At 43.1% G+C, this 24,008-nt stretch overlaps 1 protein-coding gene across 3 annotated transcripts in view; it reads left to right on the top strand.

Annotated features, from left to right (window-relative positions):
- LOC140699645 (trafficking protein particle complex subunit 9-like) overlaps positions 1-24,008 on the top strand; it is a 193,253-nt gene that overhangs the window by 142,892 nt on the left and 26,353 nt on the right. The window contains exon 3 of one of the 3 annotated variants that reach the window (XR_012077888.1): positions 954-1,219. The exons of the other annotated variants lie outside the window; for them this stretch is intronic. The gene's annotated coding sequence lies outside the window, so the exon portion shown is untranslated. Of the gene's footprint in view, positions 1-953; positions 1,220-24,008 lie in introns of those variants that run through there. 3 annotated transcript variants of the gene reach the window in all.

Raw genomic sequence — 24,008 nt, 5'->3', positions numbered from 1 at the left:
TGGTCTGTGGCAAGGAGCAGCATTCACTTGCTTGTTTATTCATTCATTCAACAAACATTTATTGAGTAAACTCTGTGGGTCATATGCTTTCTTTGGCTTATCTGATTATTCATCACTACTGAGAATCAGGCAATGTTTATAATTTTTAATCTGAGAAAATTAGCTCTGAGAGGTTATAACCCCCCCAAAGGAAGTATAGCTCATTAAGGAGGGATAGTACATTTGTACAGTCATCTCTTTTTATGCAGGTGGTACCCTAGACATTTTACATTTGCAAACATCCGTAATTCAGATATATTCTTGTAAGGCAAGGATTTTTTTTTTAATTGAAGTATAGTCAAGTTTACAATGTTGTGTCAATTGCAAGGTGTTTTTTGACTTTTGAATTAAAAAATACTTTTTCAGGAGGGTAATTAGGTGTATTTATTTGTTTCATTTTTTAAAATGAGGTACTGGGTTTTGAACCCAGGACCTCGTACATGGTAAACATGTGCTGTACCACTGAACTGTATCCTCTTCCCCTAGGCAAGTTTTCTTATCCATTATTATGAAGCTTAGGGGTTCAAATAATTTTGATAGAAATCCAGATCTTTTAATCCTACTGTGGTCCTTTTCTTTATATTCTGCTGAAGGGGTTTGGGGAAAGCATTTTCTTTGTTCATTTTTTATTCAGCATTTTTGAGCAGTGACTTTGCATCAGGGCCTTGCTAGGTGCTTGGAAATAGAAAATAAGAAATGACCCTTCTCTGCAGAGGCAGGAAGCCTAGACCAACAGCTGGGTAATATGATCTGAGATACATTAGCCATGTGCAGACTCTGAGGACAAACTGTACCCCCGGATTTGCTTTGGCTTCCCTTGCCTTCTGGCTGGTACACACCAGGTCACAGCAACCCAGATGGGCCCGTAGCACACAGCAGATTATGTACCTCCATCTCCTCACCCCTCTCGGCAGGGCCAGCAACATGAGCATCCCTGACTACGTGCAGTGTGCTGAGGACCACCAGACACTTCCCATTGTGGTCCAACCAATGGAGATCATCTCAGAGGAGAATTTCTTTTGCATCTATCAGCTACTCACCTCGGTGAGCCATATCAGCCCATGCGGCTCCCAGTGGACATTCTGTATCCACTACAGGCACCACTATGTGCCTGAGAATGGGTGGAGCGTCTTCCAGACACACCGCAAAGTCGTGGGCCTTGTCACCATTACCAACTGTCTCTCTGCCAAGGCCTTGGAGAAGCTGCACGTGCAGAGGGGCTGTATGGCACCGGGCTTAATGACCCTCAGCTCTTTGTCTTTGTGCCGCATGGGGAGGTAGCCGAGCAGCCGTTCACCGACGTGTCCTTCAATCTACGAGGACTGCAGGGTGGTGGAGAAGAGGATCGAGGACTTCACTGACTCACTCTTCATCTTGCTCAAGTCCAAGTGGCTGGATGGTGGCCACAAGAATTTTGGGGCAAGATTCCCCTCCTCTGCATCCCTTTTGAGAAGGAGACACAGACAGCAGGTAAGTTTACCTGGAGGCCAGCCCACCCTGGCTGTGTGCCGGATTGCTTCCCTACATCCAGAAAGGGATCAGCAAGGAAGAAGTCTGTCTTGTAGCCAAGGGGGGAGGGAGGTGCAGCCCGCCGGTTTACAGACATTTCAAAGTGAATCCGCCTTTGTTTCAGAGAGATCCTTTTAGGGTTAGTGTGGACACTTACTCCCGCTTTACAGCCAGGACCATGGTGGGAACCCTGGAGTTGCTGTCCAATAAATTAGCCAAAGCCACTGCTGCTAGGAGCACTGGGGAGGTGGCTGGACTGAGCTGAGATATGCTGTAGGTCAAATGCACATCAGACGCTGAGGCTTGTCTAGCAAAAGTATATAAACTATCTCTTTACTTCCTACATTGATTACATGTCAAAATGATAGTATTTTGCATACAGTTGATTAAGTAAGATCTGTTCTTAAAATCAGTTTCTAGTATTTGTTTTTTGTTTGTTGGTTTGTTTCTTTGTTTACTATTTTAAACGTGGCAACTGGGAAACTTTCTTTACATGGCTCTCATTTCATTTCTGTTGGGCAGCCTGTCCTGGGACAGTCTCATCCCTTTGCTTTTGGATGAGATGCTTAACCCCGAGAGGCGGAACGAGGCGCTGGTTGAGCTGGGGCTGGAGCCGGTGTCTCCTGCCTCCCAGACCCAGCACCTGTTCGGCTCAGGCCCTCTCTTCTTGCCCAACAGCCACCATGCCAAGTTAGGACATCAGAAACACCGCCAGGGACTTCCGAATGAACTCCTTATGCAGGGAAAGGCGTATCACGGTGTATGGGACAGAGCAGGGAAATGTTCATTCTCAGTTTGTCCCTGTGATTAAGTCAAAGGCCCCACTTTGCCTCGGAAGTACAGACGAGCTCTTTTGGGCTGCCTACCCCCCCACCTTCTGCTCTGTTTCCCAGTGTATCTATCGTGCTGTCCCTCGGGCAGAAGAGGGTGAGATGTCTTTGCCGAGAAGTGGTCCCCCTTTGCTGGGGAGAGTTAGGGAGGCTGTGTCCCCCCGTCCTACGGCCTCTGTCCTTGAGTCTGGAGAGGGCTCATGGTGGTCCCACAGGTGACGGTCGGAGAACCTGGCACATGCTGCTGGGCCCGCCGTGAAGGCAGTGCTCTGTGATTCTTGAACTTACCTAAGATCAGATCCTACTTTCTGGTTGTTGGTAAGTTGGAGGAGAAGATGTTAGAGAATTGATAAAAAGAATGTCTAGACCAGCCCTGTGAGTGAGAAGAGAAGTGGACCCGAGTCCCACCTGCGAGAGCCCACCTAGCGGTCTCTGGATGAATTTTCTGTTCCTCCCAGATATACCTGTATGGCTTAAGGAAGGGGAGAGGCTTGTCGTGGCCATGATCTGTGCTTGTCCTCACAGGGTCCTGTGACCTACATGCCCGCACTCCCCTTCTGCTTCTTGGGGATGTGCTGGTATGTTTAGGAGCCTGGGCACTGCTGAGGGCATAGCTCCCAGCACCGTGCTACACCGAGTCTGGCTCTGTTCACCTCACCTGTCAACACCTGCTGAGGCCCCAGGCATTAGTCAAGGTAGGTGCATCGGTGCAACGTAAGCAGGGACCACCTTCTCCCCCTGGACAGACTGGTGAGTGAGCATTGGAAGCCTTGAGCCCTGCCCCAGCCCCCACGCCAGTGCCTCCTCTTTTGTCATAGGAGTCACTGGTGACATTTTTACTCAACAAATGCTTGTCTCTGAGTCTGCAGAGCCACCAAAGAATGCCAGCTTGTTTTTGTCTTTTGAAGTCTGCACTTGGGACTTGGCGGAGTAGCCGGATGTGTACTTAGCCCACAGTGTTTGACACTGTCACCATTGATTACCCAGAACCTCATGTACCAGGCATGGCTCCCGGCATCAAAATACAGCCGCGCATTAAATCTCCCTCCTTGTGGGTCTGTCTGTCCTGGTACCATAAGAGCTCAGCCAGTATCTGAACGTCAGTGAGATAACGCGGCCAGTGAGCTCGGGTCAAGCACATTCTCCTCCAGTCACTTTTACCCCATTGTTGCTTTTAGTATTCCACAGTCATTAGTTTTTTAAACAATGATTTGGTGCAGGAGCAGAGCCTAATTCTCTCCTGCTACTCTTGGTGGAAGTGAGTAAAACGGTCCAGACTGAAATGCGACCACAATTTGTAGCTCAAAATCTGCCTAGACGCTTGTAGGTGGAATTTGGGTTAGGGGCGCTGACCACGTTGGGGTCGTCCGGCAGCACCGCTCCCCTCAGGCCCCTGCTTTCCCTGGAGCAAGAGGTGAGGGTGGGTTTCACCATCCCCGCGTTCCTGGCCTCACACACTCACGTAAATTCTTGTACATGCTGTCAAAATCATTTTTGTTCTTGTGTGTTTCTAATTTCTCTTGTTCCTCTTTTCCTTTTTCTTTATTCCTTTTTCACCTGTACTGCCCAGTGAGCATGTTGTTCCATCTGAAAATGTGGGCTGTGCACATCCTGCATTGGAAATAGCCAGATTGCCATCCGTGCTGTCTCAATCGTTTTAAAAAGCAAAAACTTAACAGCTGTGTTGATCCATGTATTATCCTCGTCATTTTGTATTTTCTTAATTTTTGGAATATTTACTTTGTTTGCACATTACCCACTGGTTTTTGATACCTGTTAAAATCCTTGCTTTGAGGAACCTGTTTGGTCCTCCTTTTATTTGGTGACAAATTCGCCCTTATTAAATTTGTTTCATTGTTTTGAAGAAGTGAGATACGAATTGATTTAGACGGCTGCTGAGGGATTCTTTTCATGGAGTATTTAAAATTGTAAAGTCAAATTCTGCGGCAACTTGCACGATTCCTGCTTTTATACAAATGTGCTCGGCACGCGGTTCCTGGCTGTCGCTGTGTGACGTGCGTGACGGCGCTTCCTAGCCGGCGGTCACTGGTGAGGAAGTGGCCGGCTCGGGGGTGAGCATCTGCAGGGGACGCTGTTGGAGGAAGCAGTCACCGTTTGGTTCTTTAATTTTCTTTTTTTGCATTCAACTTCCCCGTGCCATTTACTTTACTTTGCCTTCATAAAGGGGCTGAATTGGGTCTAAAATCCATGCCACTATTTTGTTCCCTTTACGAGGCTGGTTTTTCTGAGTATCAGGAATACATGGCCTTCTCCTAAGTAGCTGGCTCACCTGGATCTGTTGGACACAGGGACAGCTAAAACGGCCATAGCTTCCTCTCTGCTTCAGCCAGTGGGCATTCAGAGCTGGGTCTGTGGTTTGCCTCAGCAGCCGTGCAGACCTCCCTACCCAGGGATTTACTTTTAACCCATGTTGGTAGTAAATAGCTGAATCCGTTTCTGTTGCAGCTGACGTCCACCACTGACGGCCATGTCATTAGTTTGTGGTAGTCAGTCTCCAACACCCCAGACAACCGTGAAGGAAGATGATTTGGCCGACTTAGGACCTTGGATTCTCACCCTCACCATGGTTCATCTCACCCGGTGGAAGGGCGTGGCCACCACCATCATGCTGACCATGAGGCCTTGTTTCTCCTTTCATGCTCTGGTCCAAATGTGGACACTTCATTTTTCACTGAATTTGTCTCACTTGAGACAGGCCAGAATATCTGAATGAGTCCATCACATTCTGGGTGGTGAACAGAACAGAAGTAAGTGTCGCAAGTAGATGGAGTCTAGGCTGTCCGGGTTGGCAATTGCAGGCTGGGATCTGTGATGGCCGGGCTGTACCCTGGACACAGGCCTTTCCCGTGGCTCCCGTGAGCCCAGGAGTTGGAGTGAGAACAGCCTTGCCTGGGTTCCCACATCCTCATCTGCTCACTTTCAAGTGTGTCTGCTAATTAGGAGCTCCCCCAAACCTCGGGCCCTTCAAAGCTCAGACCACGGGAGAACCTTGAGTCCCTTCTCCTGGGCCTCCTGTGTGAGAATCCAGTGCCTTCTGAGGTGGCCAGTGGCAGGAGATGCCTCCCCCGCCGGGGAGCACCCTACGGAGGACTGTTACTCAGTGCACCATGCTGTGAGCTTGTGGGGTTCCGGCCATGGTCCCTGCAGAACCACACTTGAGATGGACTTATTGTCATAAATAACAGGACTGATTGCAGGGCAGGGCCGGGGGGAGGGAAGAGTGGAAACTGAATGTGACCTGAGACAACTAGGTGGGTGCTGGGGCTGTTACTAAAATGGGGAGTCTGGGAGATACCTGCCAGGAATCGAGTTCCAGAGTAAATGGTGGACATGAGGCATTTTTAAGATGCCATTTTTCATCCAAGTTAGGACTTCAAAGAGGCACTCGGGTCGATGAGCCTGGGGCTCAAGTGAAGGAGCCGGACTAGAGATACACGTTGGGAGTCGTCATTCTTTGCTGGTGTTCACAGCCTTGCATGTGAATTAGATCTTCTCGAGGGCTGCAGACTGAGGCTGAGGGGGGGCAGGGCTGTGCCTGGGTTGGAGGAAAGCCCAGACCATGCAGCTTTGGTGTGTCAGTTAGCGGCGTTTCCCATTTTCAGAGCAATGCTATTTATCCTTAAGGGGCCGGGGGGTGGGCAGGGCCAGCCAGGAAGAAATCTGCAGGGAGGGTCGTGGCCACATGTGCGTCTTGGGAAGGTGCAGAGGATGCAGGGTCTGGGAGGGTAGAGTCCTCAGAAGCTGAAGTTGGAGTGGGGAGTGGGGAGAATGTAGTTACAGTCACCTGTGAGGGAGGGAGGGAGGCCTAGGGAGTCCCCACCCTACCGGACTCTCTTTCCCATGAACAGAAGGCAGTCAGACAGAGGATCTGAGGTGAGAAGGGATGGGAAAAGGGAGGGGAGCCAACCTGGAGAATGGTGCTTGGAAAGTTCTGGAGTAGTCTCCCTGAAAAATAGAGTTAAAAATACCCAGACTCTTAAGAACATTGTTAGTGACTTGGGAGGAGGCAGTTGTTTTTCTGGCCTCCTAAGGGTAAGGCATGTATCCAGGGATACACAGAAGATACGGGTAGTCTGTTCTGGGGGCTTGATCATTACCGGGGGAACAGTGCAAGTTTTAAGGGGGAGAAGGGCAGCGGAGGGAAACTAGCCAGGGCCCATGTCAGGTACCAGTCGGCCGCCCTACTTGCGTATTTCATTCACATCCATGCCTCCCAGGTGGGCGGTGGCAGCCCCCTTTTGCAGATTGGGAAGCCTTCTCAGAGGGGTTAAGGAATTGGTCCATTTAGCGGCTAGTAAATGCTGTAGCAGGATTCAAGCAGTGCCTTGTCAGACTTCAAGGTCATGTTCTCTCTACTGTTTCCAGTACTTCCCTGTTATACCTGGAATGGTGAAGTGGGTCAGCTTTGGAGCCTTTCAGAAAAAGTATGATTTAAGTGCCTCAGGACTGTTTCACAAAGCTCAGCGTTCTTTGATGATTCTGAAGCACGCAGTGCTTTTCGCCCCACAGAAGTAACGTCTAACTCCTTTGAAGATGACGTGGTTGCAAATGATGTACAGGTGCAAAACCAGACTTTGCAGCTTCTGAACGGAAACTCTCCAGTTCTCCCTTGGTCAGCTTTCTTCCGCGGGATGTACATGTGCTGCAGCGTAAGCCTGAGCTTTCCATATGGAGTGAGTGTTTAATATCCAAAGTTAGCATAAAACGGTCAGATGAAGAAAACCGACGTTGACAATTTATTTTTGGGTTCCATTAGTCAAGATGTACTATCAGTTAATGACCCATATAGCAAATCAAATTCAGTATAGTACATTGCATTTCTTGCTTTCTATTTAGAGTTCTCTTACAGAATAAGGTTGCCTGCTTTGGAACATCAGCTCCACCACCACGGCACCTATCAGTTTGTTGGTGTGATTTCATTTACAGAGTGAATCTAATCTGGGCTTCCTAAGCCCCAAACACTCCTGTGCAAAATCACGGACTGTAGCCATCTGTTAGTCACGCAAATACTTCTAAAATTATATGATTCCAGAAAAGAAAGAAGAGAGAGAGAGAGATTGCCTTTATCAAATTTCCTTTCAGTTCTAACTGCAAACTGTTGTTGAGCAGCTCTTGTTTCCTTTGGATATGAATATATACATTTCTTTGCATGTAACCTAGGTTTTGGACTAGAACACCAAGTTCTTGCTGTCCACAAGCCACAAAAATAGTAGCCAAATTGGACACGTGTGAAATAGTTTATACTTTTTTATGAGAAAGTATCCTTGAATTTGGGACTTGGGCTGTGATTTTTGCATTTTGATTTCCCCATCCTTCTTGTAATCTCTCACTCCTTCCCACGTGGCCCCCAAGGGTTCGTGGTCTTATTAGGAGCAGGCACCCAGTTGGTCTCCATATATTGCTGCTATAGATAGAGCCCAGACAAGACCTAAAGGACATTATCAGAGAGGACTTCCTGGAAGAAATGGGCTCTAAATTCAGTTGTGAGGACAGAGTAAGAGTCAGCCAGGAGGAGTCAAGAATGTGGCTCAGGTCGCAGGTGCAGCCCAGGCAGAGGCCTGGAGGCTTTTGGCGTGGGGACCCGGGGAGAGTGCCCTATGCAGTCCACGGTGGAGGGAGCCCCTGCTGGGGAGGACACTGGAGAGAGTCTGGGGTGTAGGGCTTTGGAATAAGTTGAGTTTTACTAGAACTGACACAGTAGGCAGTGAAGGGTGTCAACAGAAAGTGACCCTCAGGGAAGGTACTTCAGGTTTTGCTTCTGATATTCTACAGACAGAAGGATCGGGATGGGCGAGAGCAGGTATGTCAGTCCCTTTGAGACCCAACCCGTCATTCATTTATTCATAACACGTGCACTTCTGTGAGTATAGGGGAGAGAGGGTGTAGCCACGATAATAAGCAAAATGTATTTGCTTCTTGAGAGCTTAGCATTGTCAGAAGTTGACTTAGCCTAGAAAGCTCTAGGAAGAGAGGAACAAATTATGGAGGTTGGAGGGAAGGAAGGCTTCCTTGGGAAACAGTCAAAATGAGCCTGGAGGCAAGTGAGAGGGAGGAGCATGTCAGGGGACCCCTGAGGTCACTGGGAACCTGTGTACTGAGGTGAGGCTGGGCAAGCAGGGTCTGGGGTGGGGCTAGAACTCTAACAGGGAGCCTCTGAAGCATTTGAAGTGGGGTTGATGTAATCAAATTTGTGATTTGGGAAGGCTGCCGTGGCTCTGTGTGTGTAGCGGGGATGAGGGGGTAGGTGCCACCAACTGGGGGATCATTAGAAGACCATTCACAGGCTGGAATATGGGCATCGGGGCTACTTGGGGACGGCAGGGGCAGTGTGGATGCCGGCTTTCTTTATGGGGGGCTTGTTAGCGGGGCCGCCCTAGAGGCACCTTGTGGCTGGAAGAAAACTGATGGAGGCTGCCAGGTGGACTTTCGTCTTCTCTCTTTCCCTTCCTTGTTTGATTATCTTAGCTCAGCCAACATTTGGAACAAAAGAGCTAATTTCCAGGGTTGCCCAGGACTTTGTTGAGCTCGTTCAAGTGAGATCTGATTGGATTTAGGTTTGTGTTCAGATCTGGATGTTCACTTAGCTAGAAACGTCCTGTCATTTCGATTTCCATAGGGGTTTTTATTCTTGACAAAGATTGCTTTCTTGGTGAGAGGAAATTTAAAACAGCTGTTTTCTTTTTCAAAAAAAATCATCTTTTAAGAATTTTAATATTCAAAAGAATACGAATATATAAAATATTTAAGGAAGTCTTTGGTGTAGTTTCTTTGCTTTCTGAGCTAATGTGGAGTTAGAGCCTTTGCATTACTTAATAGCATATCCTTGTCAGTATTTAAAGAGCTGTTAGTGAGCGCCCCAGGTCCCACCTCTCAAAGAATCGTTAAAGTTTGCTCTGAAATAGTGAGGTCATAAAGGTCTTGTTTTCAGAAATCAAACGGTTTATAATACACAGCATAACTCCATTTATAAAATAATAATAAGTTCAAAACTAAGAAAGTGGAGGATAAATGATTTTTTTAAAGCCTAAACATAAATTTTCTTGTGCTAATGTTGCAAGTGGAAATTTTGAAAAGAAAAATCCTACTGCAATATCATCTATTTGGAATACATATATGAGTTTCACGCTTGAAAAGTATCTGCGCAGTGGTTTTCGAAGTCAGGAGCATTCCTGCTCAGATACTGGCAGTGATGGTTGCTGGTTTTCAATGCAAGAGCCTAAATTTGCCTTCTTAGCTTTTTGGTTTTTTTATAGTGAGAGGGTTGAGTAGTGCTTTGCCAGCATGATTTTGGGGCAATTTGAGGGCAGATGTCGTGTACCAGCAGTGAGAAATTTCCATGCATTTTATTTTCTGGACATCACCAGGGTACATGTGGGGTTTGTGCCTGCAGGCTGGAATGCTGCAGGACTCCCTGATCATTCACCTTTATGTCCTGGAGCTGCTCCGGTCAGTGAATGATTTTCTGTGGCTTGGAGATAATGTGGTCTGATGGAGATGATCAGATGTGCAGTTAAAATGCTATTACTTGAAATAAGAGTAACCTAGAAACATTTCTCTAACAATACAGGATGAGGGAGGAGGATTGGCTGAGCTGCTTGCAGTGGGGAGTCTTAGTTGACTCCCTCACCGTGACTCCTGCCAATATCCACCCCAGCCCTGCACGGTAGTCCTGCCGAAGCAAGCAAGCACTTTGCTCAGAAATACACTGAATTTCCTTGTGCCTCTCTTTGTTGGATTTTTTTGAAAGCACATTTTGCCCTTTGCTTAAATGCCATCCATGCTAGTCACCTCTTACACTCATTTTTCTGGCCTCGTCCTTAAATAGCTGCTGAATGGATGAACAGAATGTAGTATCTCCATGTAGTGGAACATTATTCACACGTAAGAGTGAATAAAAAAGACAAAAAAGAAGAGGAAAATGAAAAATGCCACCTGTTTTGGGAAGTCCACTTTGACTGTTCAACCCACACTTTTCCCTTTGAAACCCAATCACTTATGCTCCACTCTACTCTTGCTGATAGTACTTACCACCTTCTAATAATCTTTAAAGTTTTCAAAAAAAAAAAAGAAAGAGATGCTGATACCACTTCAAAATGTACAAGCCTTGATAACAGCATGTTAATTGAAAGGAAGCAGACACAAATGGCCACATATTGTTGATTTCAGTGATATGAAAAGCCCAGAATAGGCACATGCAGAGGCAGAGAGCAGGTGATGGTTGGAAGGAGCTGGTTGGAGGGGGATTAGGGAGTGACTGCTAGTGACAGGGGGATTCTTTGGGGGTGATGAAGTGTTCTGGAAATAGAAGGTGATTAGGACTGCACAACCGTGAGTGTGCAGAAGACTGCTGAGCACTGTCTCTGGGAGTGCCTGTTGTCGGGGCATCTTTATTTTTTTCTCATCCTGCAATGTGAAGAACCATCTTCTGCTCTGGCCGTTCTACTCCTGTGAGTGGTGCGGGTCAGAGACTTTGTAGAGTCATGTTTCTTTTTTCCCCCTGGCTGAATGTAGGCAAAAAAGATTTAAGCCTGAGAAAGTGCTCCATCTGCAGAAATGTCTTTTAGATTTGCATGGTGTAAAAATCTTGAGATCTTTTAATCGTTGAGGCCAGTCTGTGGGGGGAAATACCCCGTGAAGCCTGGGTGAGCCGGGGAAGAGCCGCGCTTCTCTCCCAGACACGGGTGGGGATTGCACCCCCGTTCAGGCAGTGAAGGGCCCAGACCCGTGAGCAGAGTTGACAATTGTGAATATTTACGTGTATCCGCTGCTTCATCTTGGATATTAATTTCAAGCTGAGTCAGTTTGTGGCGGCAGCCTCATCCTACATCAGGAATTTATAGTATCTGCTCTTTGAGGTGAAGACCTGACAGACTTGATTATTTAAGAGTCTGCCTTGAATTGATATCTCAGATTCCTTTGTCAAAAGCAAACAGCAGAAATACAGAAGTCCTTTAATGCCAATGTGACCTGGAACGGGTTTAGTCTCTGCCTCAGTGGCCTTATCTGTGAGTGGGGAAGATGATAACAGTGCTTCCCTCAGAGGAGCTGGTGAGGGGAGAGTCAGAAGCACAAATGGAGGACTTACAAAAGATGCTCTTGAATGACCGAATTTAGTGCTCTCATCCTGGTGAGGCCTGAGGGGCAGAGATGTCAGAACAGAGCAGTCCTAGCCGGAGCTCGATCCGTGATGGCAGCTGTTATGATCAGTATCACCACTGTGCGTTATCAGGTAATTTTAAGACTTGGTAATATGAATTCTGGAATAATGTTAAAGGACTAGACATCTCAGATCCAGTTTACATAGTCCTCAAGATTTCTTCTGAGAAATGGATGGTTTCTTCCCCATCTTAAATCTTAGATGAGTCTCTAAAAAATTCTGTATTCCTCCATCTTTTTGCTTTAATTTTCCATTTCCTAAAAAACAATGTTTTTAAATGGAGTTAATGGGGACTGAACTGAGTGCCTCATGCATGCTAAGCACATACTCTCCCAAATGAGGTATAATCTCCTCCGTGATTTTTTTTAAAATTTACTTTCTTAGTTTACAGAGGTAAGAGGCCTCTAATTCTTTTTCTGGAGACTTGTCCATGAACCTGTAAATCTATAATTAATGGACAAAATTTGGTTTATTAAAAAATCATTAGAATATTCTGCAATTCATCCAAAAGGAAATGCTCATTGACTTAAAATGTTTCTCCTTTAAGGTGATTTCTCCTGTTTGGTCGAGCTTAATTTGTTAACAGCCATCCTCATCATCATAATGACCAAACTCGCTGTGAGTGGACACCTACCTAAGGCTAAAATGCTTTCCTCATGTTTTACTTCATAGCAGGTGTTTGATTGTAGGTATCAGTGTCTCCTTTTTTGCAGCTGAGGGATTGAGAGATGGGGCAGCTTGTCCCAAATTACACACAGCAGGCTGTGGCTAGCTCGGTGCTGGAACCCAGGCTGCACAGAATGCATTCTTAATTGCTCCTCTTATCAGCCTCCCGTTAAGTGGTTACCCGAACACCTGTGACTCCATAAATGGCCGAGTTTAGTGATCTCAGACTGATGAGGCCTTGAAAGGAGAGACACCATTGAGAAGTTGAGACAGAGTGGCAGAAATTAAAATTGTTCATTTTCACATATTTTTAATTCTCAGGTAATTACATAAAAAGTTATTTTTTTTAATTTAGTGCTCTGTAAGCACTAAAAACAAAACATTAAAAATAATTATAGTGCAAAAGAGAAGTGAGCTCTTAAAGTCCAACCACTGCTAATGATGTTGCTTGTTTTTCTCTTGTGGCCCTTTTTGACAGAAATACTTACAAAGACTGAATTGGTTTTATGTAGTTTTAATATGGAAGAAAAGATTGTCAGTGAATATTGTAAGAAAAGTCTTTACTCTTTTCTTTCCTGTTGATGAATATGTACGTTGTTTTCATGGCTTAAGTACATTTCCTCATTTGTGAAATTTGAGTAATATCGTTTAATTTGTCTGACTGTGAGAGGTAGATGCCTTGTATACAAAGAACCCAAGAGGTGCTTAATAAAAGTGTGCTGTCACAATGACAGATATTTTAGAAGGATCAACTCTGAATACTAAAGAGTGTCGCTTATTTCTGATACATATTCAATATGTATTTGTATGATATATTTGAATATGGTTTAAAGTAACAAGGATTCATTTATTTTTTTTGGTGTAGTATGAAGTTTTAATGAAATCTGTATCATTCTAGTGAGACAGGGACTAGTTAAATTGCCTTAATCAGATGACCTTGAAGATTATTTACACAGAATATGTATTGTTACAAATCAGAATTTATGTTGCCGTGTAACCATCCACTCAGACATTTAAATTCGTGGGATTCTGACCAGATCCGTTAAGTTTAGTAAAATCCATATTGATCATTTTCAGGGAATAAGCTCCTCTATTTTGTGATTAAAGAAAATTTTGATTTTTTTCTACATTCTTAACAGGTTTAAAATATCAAAATATTGATTTGACATGTCACTTTTTTAATAGAGAGAATAAAGCTCATGCTGTTTTATTATGTAAATAAATGTTTTTGTATGGCAACAAAATTGTATGATATCCTGGCTCTTTTAGTATTTTGCAAGATACTTAGATAACCTACTGTTGGAAAAATACAAACGTGAATTTTATGAATATAGGCCTAATACAGATCTGTTGGTTTTGGCTACAGTGCAAGACATGAGGCATAGGAGAGCTTTGCTGCTGATTGCCAGGAGGACAGATCCCATGTCTCAGTTTCCCCTCCTGTAAAATGAAGTGGCTGAACTGGATTCTTTCCTCTTCTAAGATGAGTTTCCATGAGCCTATGTCTTCTGTTTATATTCAGGAGTATTAGCAATATCAGATTAAATACTGAATATCCCTCCTTTCCCCCGAATCAAAGTGCAGCATGTGCTGCACTTTTATTTATCTGATTCTCGTTACTGATCCTACAGGCAATTTTTGTGTTGCATCTTTCCCGGTAACCTGGAAGGTCATTTTAGCCATAGGTGGCACTGTTGCACCTTCTTACAGTCTTAACTTTCCTGTTTGTAAAAGAAGGCTTAAACAACGTTATTTTATTTTGATTACTTTACTTAATGCTTCAGAATAGCCCAATGTCCATTATGTCTGTCTAACTGGAAAAGTTATTCTGCTTATATCTTAGATTTATTCTGTCATCTCACTGTGAACATTTCAGACTTGCTGTGCAAACAATAGCAAAATCGGGCTTTTCTTCTAATATTAGAAACCAGTGAGCCGGGATTTTATAAAACGGCTAGAAGCGGCATCTGGAGGACCTTAAAGGTGAAAAGTGTATTGAGTTCCCTGAGTTTTGACCCCGCCGCTGTGTGTTAATTGGTGGTAGGAGATTTGGTACATATACGAAGGGGTGTAGTTTTTGATATGGTTTGCCTGCACGCGCTGCCACTGAGCCACTTGAGCCTGAGTCAGTTCGTTTTGAGTTTTTCCCTCGTCTGTGAGATAGGGACATTCGTATCTGATTTGTAGAATTGTGAGAATTAGAAATTATGTGCAGTGTTTACCACAGTGTGTATGTCAAGAGGGCTCTTAAACTTTAGCTGCTGTTTTGTGTGAAGCCATCATTTGAGAGTCTTTGGCAATTACTAAGAAACAGGAAAATAAGAAGAGATGGTTTTATGATGAAAGATATTTGAGGAGGTTCCATAGTTCCTATACCCATAATTTAGCATCAGCAGAGTCAGAACTGTTACACAGTCGCCCTAAACCAACGTTAAGCCACAGAATTATTTGTTACTTCATATATTTTGGGGTTTAAGGAGATCCAATACTTATACACATGTTGTCTCCAGCAGCCTACTGAGAGATGACACAAAAGAGTATACAGGCGATAAATGTCTTCTTTGTTACTGATGAAGCCACGTTCTCCATGAACTTCAAGGCTGTGGGAAAATGCGTGTCATGATACTGTGTCCCAGAAATACAGAATCACCCTGTCCCATGTAGCTCTGGGCCACAGCGAGCCTTCCCTTGAGAAGACCTGCCCTTTCATGCACAGGGCTTTCCTGCCATGGAGCTGAGCATCCCGCGTGCTTCCCAATGGTGACCAACACTGGAGTGAAAGGAAGGGTTTCACATGCCCTGCTTGTCTCCCCGGACTCACACCTCACTCTGTTAGTGTAATGAGTGCTAGCTGTGGGCCAGAGGCCAGGGGTGTGAATGGAGAAGCACTCTCCATGGCCCAGAGGAGTGGTTAGGAGACATCTACTCCCTCAGTTTAAACAGGTGGTTGGATGGAACATAAGGGTGCTCCCCAAGAGTGTATAAAAGGAGAAATAAGGATTTTATTTGGGACTTAGGCTAGCCAGGAAACACATAAGATGATTAGAGGGGAGACTTGTAAAACAATTTGATATTAAGTTGACATTTGTTGAACACCCAAAATGTGCTACATTCTTTTCTGAGAGTTTTACAGAAATGAATCCTTCAATCTTCTCAACAAGCGAGTAAGGAAGGTTTGATTGTTATCCCAGTTTTACAGTGTGGAAATTGAGGCACACAGAGGGTAATTAAGTTGGCAAAATCACAGAACTAGTAATTGGCAGAGCTGGTATTTAAACCCTGGCTGTCTGGTTTTGAGGTTCCCAGAGATGGGCTTTGGGTGTTTAGCATTATCGGCATCCCTGAATCTTTGTACCTCTGTGCATCAGTTAGCCTAGAAAGGACAGGGAAAGGAGTGTTACACAGGAGCTCATAGTCATGTCTTGGCCACTGTCCACGGAGAGTGCACCGTGATTGGCGTTAATTGACTTCTGGGCAGTAGATCTGTTCATATAATAGAAATATACTCCATTGAATTAATCTAGAAACCCTTCCTGCTCCGTTTCTGTCCATGCTTGCCATGTGACTGCCTGCCCGTGATTGGGCCGTGGAGGAGAAAATGTACTCATGGTTGAACTCTGATATTTCAGTCTGGTTCATAGATTCACATCTTCTGTTACATTAAAAAGTTAAGTTTCTGGTTTTCTTGCATCAGTGTCTCATGAGTTTGGTTAATGTGAAACCAGTCCATGGGAGCCCAAGGATGATGACGGTATAATTTCTGAGCACGTTGAGGCACTTCTACCCGTGCAGACGTGGCTGGAGGATGTCCAGCTTCCTCACTGATTTTCCCCAACAGCATGGTCCTCTCCCACCCCTGGATGTGAGGTTGGGAGCTCTCTGAGTAGGCCAGTCAGAGGCCGAGTCCACCAATCAGAAAATGATGAAGTACCTGGAAGTGGGTTTAATAGAAGACAAGGGCTTCCAGGTTGTCAGATGGGCTGTTCGAGTCCATTTGGTGAAAAGCTGTCCACTGTCTGTGGTTGAGCTACTTCTTTGCTGTTGAAAAGTCTGGAGTAGATGAAGGGATTTTAAAAAGCAGAAAGGAGTGCTTTCAGGTGGTACGTCCACACCGGTGAGAAGTGATGGATGACCGCCTTTGTGAGTCATAGACAGTCTTACAAACTTCATAAAACAGCTTTAAAAGCTCTTCCATCTGAGTGCACTTCATATGGGGTCCAGATCATCACTGGTCACACTGTGAGGGCAAGTAACTGATAATGGCAGAAAGGACACGGAGGCATCAAAAAGGTCTCAGTCACTTTCCCTGTTTAAAGGATGCAGCACAGTGTAATATATTTTAGCTGGTTTTTCACTGAAAAGTTTTTAGTGTTTTCTGGGACTCCCCAGTGCCCCAAGGTTCCATGCAGCTGGGTGTCCCCTCAGTGCAGCTCTGTCAGCGCTTGCCCTGGGCTGACACGGTGTCACGGGGAGCAGGACGGTCAGCGTCCCCGGCTCCTCCGAGCTCCGTCTCCTCATCTGCAGAGCCGGGTTTCTCATCCGTGTCTACTTAGTAGGGTTGCTGAGAATCACACGTGATGCTTCATGTGTGACTTGTGGTTGTCTCTGTGATTGGCATATAGTTAATATTTGATAGAAACACTTGTTTTTTTAGTATAATTGTAGCACCTAGATTGCAGTGGTTTTTAGTCTGCATTTTTTATAACTTTATTCTTATTTTTAAATATGCACTTATTTTTATTTATTTTTTTTGGAGGTACTGGGGACTGAAGCCAGGACATTGTGCATGCTAAGCAGGTGCTCTACAACTGAGTAATACACACCCTCCTTTTCTGCACTTGAAAGTAAATATTGCTATACACAAAATAGCTCTTAAACACCATCATGGGACCTAGTCACTGTATAGACAATTGAACACGTATACTATTTCAATAGGAATAAATGTTTTTGAGACATACATTTCTGAATCTGTTAATGTGCTTAAAAACGATCATAGGTAGTGATAAACACGAATCTTTGATCCAGTACTTCTTAGAGTCTGTTTTGCCATCAAGGGAAATTACATTCTACAGCGAAGGCTAATTGGGTCTCTTTGATATTTGGATGGTTTAGCAGATGATGAAGGCTTTCAAAAGCTGACAGTTTTGTATTTTAAAGTAACTACAAAGTTACCTTCTACAATTTGTAAGTACTAAGCTTGTGAAGTGCCCAATAATCCAGGGGGTATTTGTCTGTGTCTGTGTCTGTGTCTGTGTCTGTGTCTGTGTGAACGTTGGTGTGTGTGATTTCAGGAAGGTAGAAAGAAATTCCATATAGACTTCTGATACCTTTCTCCTCCATTTCAAGGTGTTGGCATATATTTACACTAATAAATTGATATTCAGTTGTCATTTGGCATATTGCGAATAAGACTTTCTCATACTTGTTTCAGAAGGGTTAGGGAGCATGAGCTTAGGAAATGGGAGGAGATAGAGGCAGGGAGGTTCTTTAAACTTTGTGCAGAATTAGAAACAGTAACTTTTCTCTTTTCTTCTAAAGCAAACTGGCACTGAATTGTAACATACTATTACTCAGAATTGCTTTTCTGATCAGATACAAGTACCTCAGATTTTTAAAGGCAACATGAATGATGAAATGTGTTTTAGCAGTTATTTTTTAAAGTAGTCTCTTTTCAAGTAAAAGGCTATAGCCTGTTCTTTCTTCCAGCGGTACAAGAAATTCTCATTGTTCTGTTGAAATGATCTATGTGCTTACTTTCTTTTCTTTTTTTCTTTAAGTGCTTTTTTCATTGTGGTTTGAATGAATGTTTAAAATTTCTGGTTTTTGATCTTTAGAACATGCTGATTTATCAGAACTGTTAAAAACCTGATTGTTCATTGCTCCTTGTTTGGTGGGGCACCCTATTGATTTCTGTTGTCTGTTAAAGAGTGAAATTCTTCCTCTAGCCTGCAGATCATTAAGTGAATGGTTTGCAGTGTGCCTTTAAAATTATTTGTTTGCATTGAGCATGTTTGTCCAGTGAATTTTAAATTGACTCATTGTAATGACTTTGATTTGATTCTGTGGCTTTTGCTCCTCTCCACAAGAATTTGAATTCTCTGTTGCATTTTGTATACGTGTTCTTAACAGGGGAAGAAATTTTGCATATTTTACAGAGGTGGGTTTTCCTATCCCCTCTGAATGCCTTCTAAAATTGATACAATAAAATCAGTTATTGCAGTGCATAATTATTTCATAAATTATTTTTTGGCATAATCAGAAACAATGACCAAGAATGATAATAAAAAATACGAAAACCTTCCTTCCTTTGAAGAATAGAAATCAGGTAGTCAGGCTCCCGCATGCTTTGTGCCTGACACACTTACTCTCATGTCATTGTGTATCATGATTCGGAGATGGTATTGTTTCAGGTTTATAGATTTTTGTTTTAACATTTGTGTTGAATTCTTTCTCCAGGCTGATGTTTCCTGTTAGGTTTGTGGAAAGAGTAGAAGGGAAACAAATACTTTGTTTTGTTTTCAGGAGGCCTGAGTTGATGGGAAAAGAGTTGAGGGTGGGCTGAGGAAAAGAGTGACACTCCCTCTCCTCCTGGCTGAAATTGATAAACAAAGAAATCAATTAAGTGTATCGATATTTCACCAAAAGAATTTAGTGAGCCCAAACTGGCTAGAAATACACAATGGAAATTACTGAATTCAGCTTCAGAATGAGGTGCTTTACCAAGTAGAAGCAGCTTAGAGCAATCAGAAAATCAGTAATATGATGAGATATAAATGGAATGTTATATCTTTTATTGCTGAAACTTTTCTACGTTAAGTTGTGTAGAGCTAAAATTAAGTTTCAATCACCAGGAGTTAAGAGAGTGAGTGGTACTGTAGGATCGTTATTCACGGATGTGCCTAGACCCTGCTAGAGTGGCTGAAGATGGCAGGAAAAGACCCACATCCAGGATTTTCATCCTAGGGTGTCCTCCATAATGGTTCCATGTGGAAGCAGATGATTGGGTTAACAAATTGTAACACACCCCAGTTGCCTCTGAATTTTAAGAAGAAAAAATGTGCTTTGATACTGCTTTATAAGCAAGTTCCTGTGCATCCTCACTCCAGACTCCTTGCCTTAAAAAGCAGAGACAATGCTTTGCTTGTGTAGTTGAGGTTTTAGATAGCACTCTGCTGGTTGTAAAGCAAGGACCGAGACCCTCAGCTATAAACGCTGGGCTTGTGTGTTGTTAGATAGTGTATTATCCCCAAAACAAGGACCTGGCTGGTCTGGTGGTCTGCTTTTTAATGAACATATCTAAAAATGTATCTTGTTCCCCTCACCCCATGACTTCCCTAAAGATACACTAATCCTTTGTACTCATTGTGTATTCTACAATCTCTGCCTCATCCTGTCTTTCCCGAATTTCCTCCTTACTATCTCACAACTGTTAACAAAGTTTTCCTTTGATTATACCCTATAAATATGGGAGCATTTGAGAGGCTCATGGAGATGGCTCCCTACTCCCTCTCGATTTCTTGACTTTTTCCACAGAGTCTTGAATAATCATTCCGTGTCAGTAAGACTTCTGCCAGCCAGAACCCACAGTTCCAGGTGAGAAGGATGCAGGCTTTATCTCTCCTACCGGAGGCAGAGACAGAAGAGAATTGAGATATGCTCCCCCGTGATCCCTTCCTGCCCCAGGTCTACTGCACTTCACCTGCAGCCTTCGGGCCTCTGCTCAGAGGGCCTCTGTCCCAGGACTGACCTCAGCGTTTTCTTCCCTTGTCAATATTTCCTGTGCCTTTCAGAACTTGGTCTCTTCTCTGCAATTCAAACCTGGCAGATGTGATGGTGGTCAGCGTGCTGGTGGGCAGTCCTTTGGGGACCCCCAGGAGCCATGCTGATTCTCCTGAGTCTCTCAATCGGGGTTAAAGAACAGTCCAGCACCGAAGGAAGCCCATTCTCGAGCGGTCAACAGATCATTTCATCACTTTCATTTTATTTTTCAATTTTTGATGGAGAAATTATTTGTAGCGAACTGTTCCAGATATTCGCCGCCTGCTTTCCTCATCACCATTCCTTGTTGTCTCTGGTGCTAGTTTTATAAACCAGGTTTCTTCTCTGGTCATTTCTGGCAGCTGGGCTTGCCGAATCCTTGATCTGTATTTGAAACAGAATGCTTCCTCGTGATGTCAAGGTGATTTTCCTATTTCTGAATATTTCGTGTACACTCAGCAACTGTTTCAAGTGAAATGCTCTTGTCCAATTTCGGTTAACTCACATTTGCTGATCTCCTGCTTTCATGCTGAGAGCAGTTTCTTTTTCCTCTAATAAAAGTTAGCAATTTGCATTTACTATGGAAGATACTGGCCCAAGGTCCTTTTGTTCTTAAGAGTTTGAATAGAATTCACCCATTAAAATGTACAGCGGTTTTTACTCTATGCCCAGAATTGTGCATCCCAGTCAATCTTAGAATATTTTCATCCCCCCAACAGGAAGCCCCGTACGCATAAACAGACATTCTCATCTTCCCCATCCTCCCCCAGCCCCAAGGAGCCAATTTTCTCTCTGTGGATTTGCCTGTGCTGGACATTTCATGTAAATCGAGTCACTTCATATAAGTGGAAACGTCTATTGTGACTGACTTCTTTCACACTGAGTAACGTTTTCAATGTTTGCTCATGTTGTGGCCTTAGTCACTATTCTGTGCTATGCTATTGCTGAATAACATTCCACTCTATGGCTGGGCCCCACTGTTTACCCATTCATCAGCTGATACGCATTTGGGTTGTTTCTGTTTTTGGCTGTGATGAGTAATGTCGCCGTGAACACTCATGTGGTATTATTTATGTGGATATTTGTTTTCCGTTCTCTTACGTGTGTGCCCAGAGAGCAGAATTGCTGGGTAAGTCAGAAACGAAATGTTCAACTCTCTGAGGCCCTGCCAGGCTGTTTTCCAAAGTGGCCACGCTGTGTTACATCCTCACCAGCAAGGGCTGCGTGCTCCGCTTCCTCTCTGTCCTCTTTAGTGCTTGTTACCATTTTTTTTTTATTATACCCTATTGTAGTGATTGTGAAGCGGTTTCTCCTAGTGGTTTTGACTTGATTTCCCTTACAGCTAATGCTATTGAACATCATTACATTGTGCTTTATGGACATTTGTATATTTTCCTTGAAAAATACCTTTTCAGATACTTTATTAACCTTTTAATTGAGTTGCCTTTTTATTGTTGACTTGTAGGTTATTTTTTTTCTTCATTTTGAGATACAAATTCCTTACCAGATAAGTGATTTGAAAAAATTTTCTCCTCTGTGTTGTTGTTTCACTTTCTGGATGGTGCCCTTTGAAGCAAAGTTTTAAATTTTGATGAACTGCAATTTGTCTCTGTTTTCTTTGTTTCTTGTGCTTTTGGGGTATTATTTAAACTCTGAGGTATTTTATTTAAGCTTTTATATATAAAATAACTTAATTCTTAGGACCGTTATAGGAGATGGGTGCAGTTGTTGTCCCCAGTCTATTGATAGGAGACTGAGATGCAGAAAATTTCACTGAAATATCAGTGTCACATCTACCTAGTGCTGTGGGATTTCAGACCCTCATGTTTGTCCCCAGCATTTATGATCTTCACCACCATGCTCCACTACTGCCTGGAATCATTAATGAAAATGACTTTCATTTTTTGATTTCTTGTTAGTTTGTTTTCTCATTGGGGACCTCATCTCCTTATTTTCCTTTCGGATATCAGTGTAGATTTATTTTAGGTCTCATGTAGGCAGAAGCATTGCTATCAGTTAACTTCTTTATTACTCACTCTCCAGTGATGATTGTTGCTAGTTGACCTAACCAAGTCATGCTTAAGTCTTTCCTGCTAATGACACTAAACACAGTCATGACTTATAGAATGCTCAAAGAAAGTACTTGATTGATTTTATTTTGCTACCCAATCAAACCAATCAAGTAAAAACCCCAGTGTTGACACAGACTATAAGTCCTCCAGTATAGGGTCACTGTCTTCCTTCTGTTTCATTTATTTGGTCACAGTGTCTGGATAGTGACTTGCTGTCCAGCAGTTTTGTGAGGATACTGTGCTCGTGAATCATTGTAAGGACAGAATTTTGAAAAAAGACTGTGTTGTTCATTTCACAAGGGAAAAGATAATATAGAAATACTGCTCAGATCTATTTTAAAATTAAACTTGGAATTTTGAGAAGAATTCAAGAAACCATACAAAGCTCTTTTTCACTAATTTTAGATCTATCTTAGACACATATGGTTACATAGCAGAGTAACTTATCAAGTACATTTGACAATAGGAGTGTAATATTGATTATTTGTTTTAGTTGAAATATTCTACCTGGGATAAAGTAATCAGTGCCCATAAATGAACAAATATGTTTGTATTTCTATGCAACATGGGAGCAGAGTTCATGTTTCTATATAATATGTATGACTGTGTGTTTTAATCTGTCTGTCAGTGTTTTTATAGTTTTTCAGCCATGTTGTAACTTCAGAATTCTTCTAACATATTCACTCCCGATACTACTGCAGTTTGCACTGTGTATCCTATCTTATGCATGGGATTCCACTGTCCCCTCAGTGAGGAATTTCCTCTCCTATTGAGCTAGTAGCAGAGTTAAAGGAACAGTGATTTCAAGGCCTTTGCTCTCCACGTGTTCGCAGTTGCCTGTCAATCACGATTTTCCCTTTCTTGTGTTTTCATTGTGCAATTAGAATTTTTGAAAATAATTATTAATATGTTTCACCAGTCTCCCTAGAAACTTGATGTGTTTGTGCTTTTCAGTTTTCAATTTATGAAAATTGTAAATGCACACTTGTTTTTAAGTAGTCCTTTTTCACTAGATATTTGTTTACCTCTTTATAGTTAAAATAATTTTTCCCAATGAATGAATCGGTGTGCATGTTTTAAAAGATACCTTACTTTTTATTTTTCTTATTCTAACAGGTATATTCGTTGTACAGAATTTAGAAAATAAGGATAAACACAATAATAACTTAAAAATGGCCTCTAATCTCACTTGTAGATACAGTTGTAATGTTTGAAATTGAGAATTACAAGTCCTCTCACTTTGTTCTACTCTTTCAAGTAAGTTTTGGTTACTGAGACCCTCGAATTCCCATATGAATTGTAGCAGAAGCTAGTCAGTTATTGCAGACGAGCCCGCTGGGATTGTGATCGAGACCACGTTGTATGTGTGCTTCACTCTGGGGAGCACTGCCATCCCAAGAATATTGTCATCTGATCCAGGAATTTGCGTGGTTTGTCTTTCCAGGTATTTAGGTCTTCTTTAATTTATTTCAGCAATGTGTATGGTTTACATAGTATTATTTTACTTTAATTTTTGCCTTTATACTGAGGACAAGTGTGCAAGGTACCAGGATTAGAATTGTATTATAGCCCCGCAACTTGCTGCCACCATGGACGCTGCGGTCTCTCTTTGCCCTTTGTAAAATCTCGCACAAAATAGGACCTAAGTAACTCTCTCTTGAAAGAATGATTATATGATTGCTGGATGATGCTTGAGAGTCCTTGTGATGATGTCTTTTTCCCAGACTTTCCCCTCTTCTTAAATATGCCCTTTCTCTTCCTTTCCTCCAGCCTGGGTTTCAGCCTGCCTGTGGCATTGATTTTCCTTGTCTATGGACTCTTCCTTTCACTAGTTCCTGATAATGTTACATGTCGGCTGTGGAAACTTGCTAGATGTCAAGAAAGAGCAAATCCATTGCATGCTAGTATTTTTAGAGTGTGTTATTGAATTATCAATTGAAATTAAATCAGGCTGAC

The sequence above is a fragment of the Vicugna pacos genome, chromosome 11, assembly GCF_048564905.1.
Source record: "Vicugna pacos chromosome 11, VicPac4, whole genome shotgun sequence".
In the NCBI taxonomy this organism is placed as follows: domain Eukaryota; kingdom Metazoa; phylum Chordata; class Mammalia; order Artiodactyla; family Camelidae; genus Vicugna; species Vicugna pacos.
The sequence above is the reverse complement of the archived record's forward strand: the minus strand, read 5'-3'. Positions and strand labels throughout refer to the sequence as shown.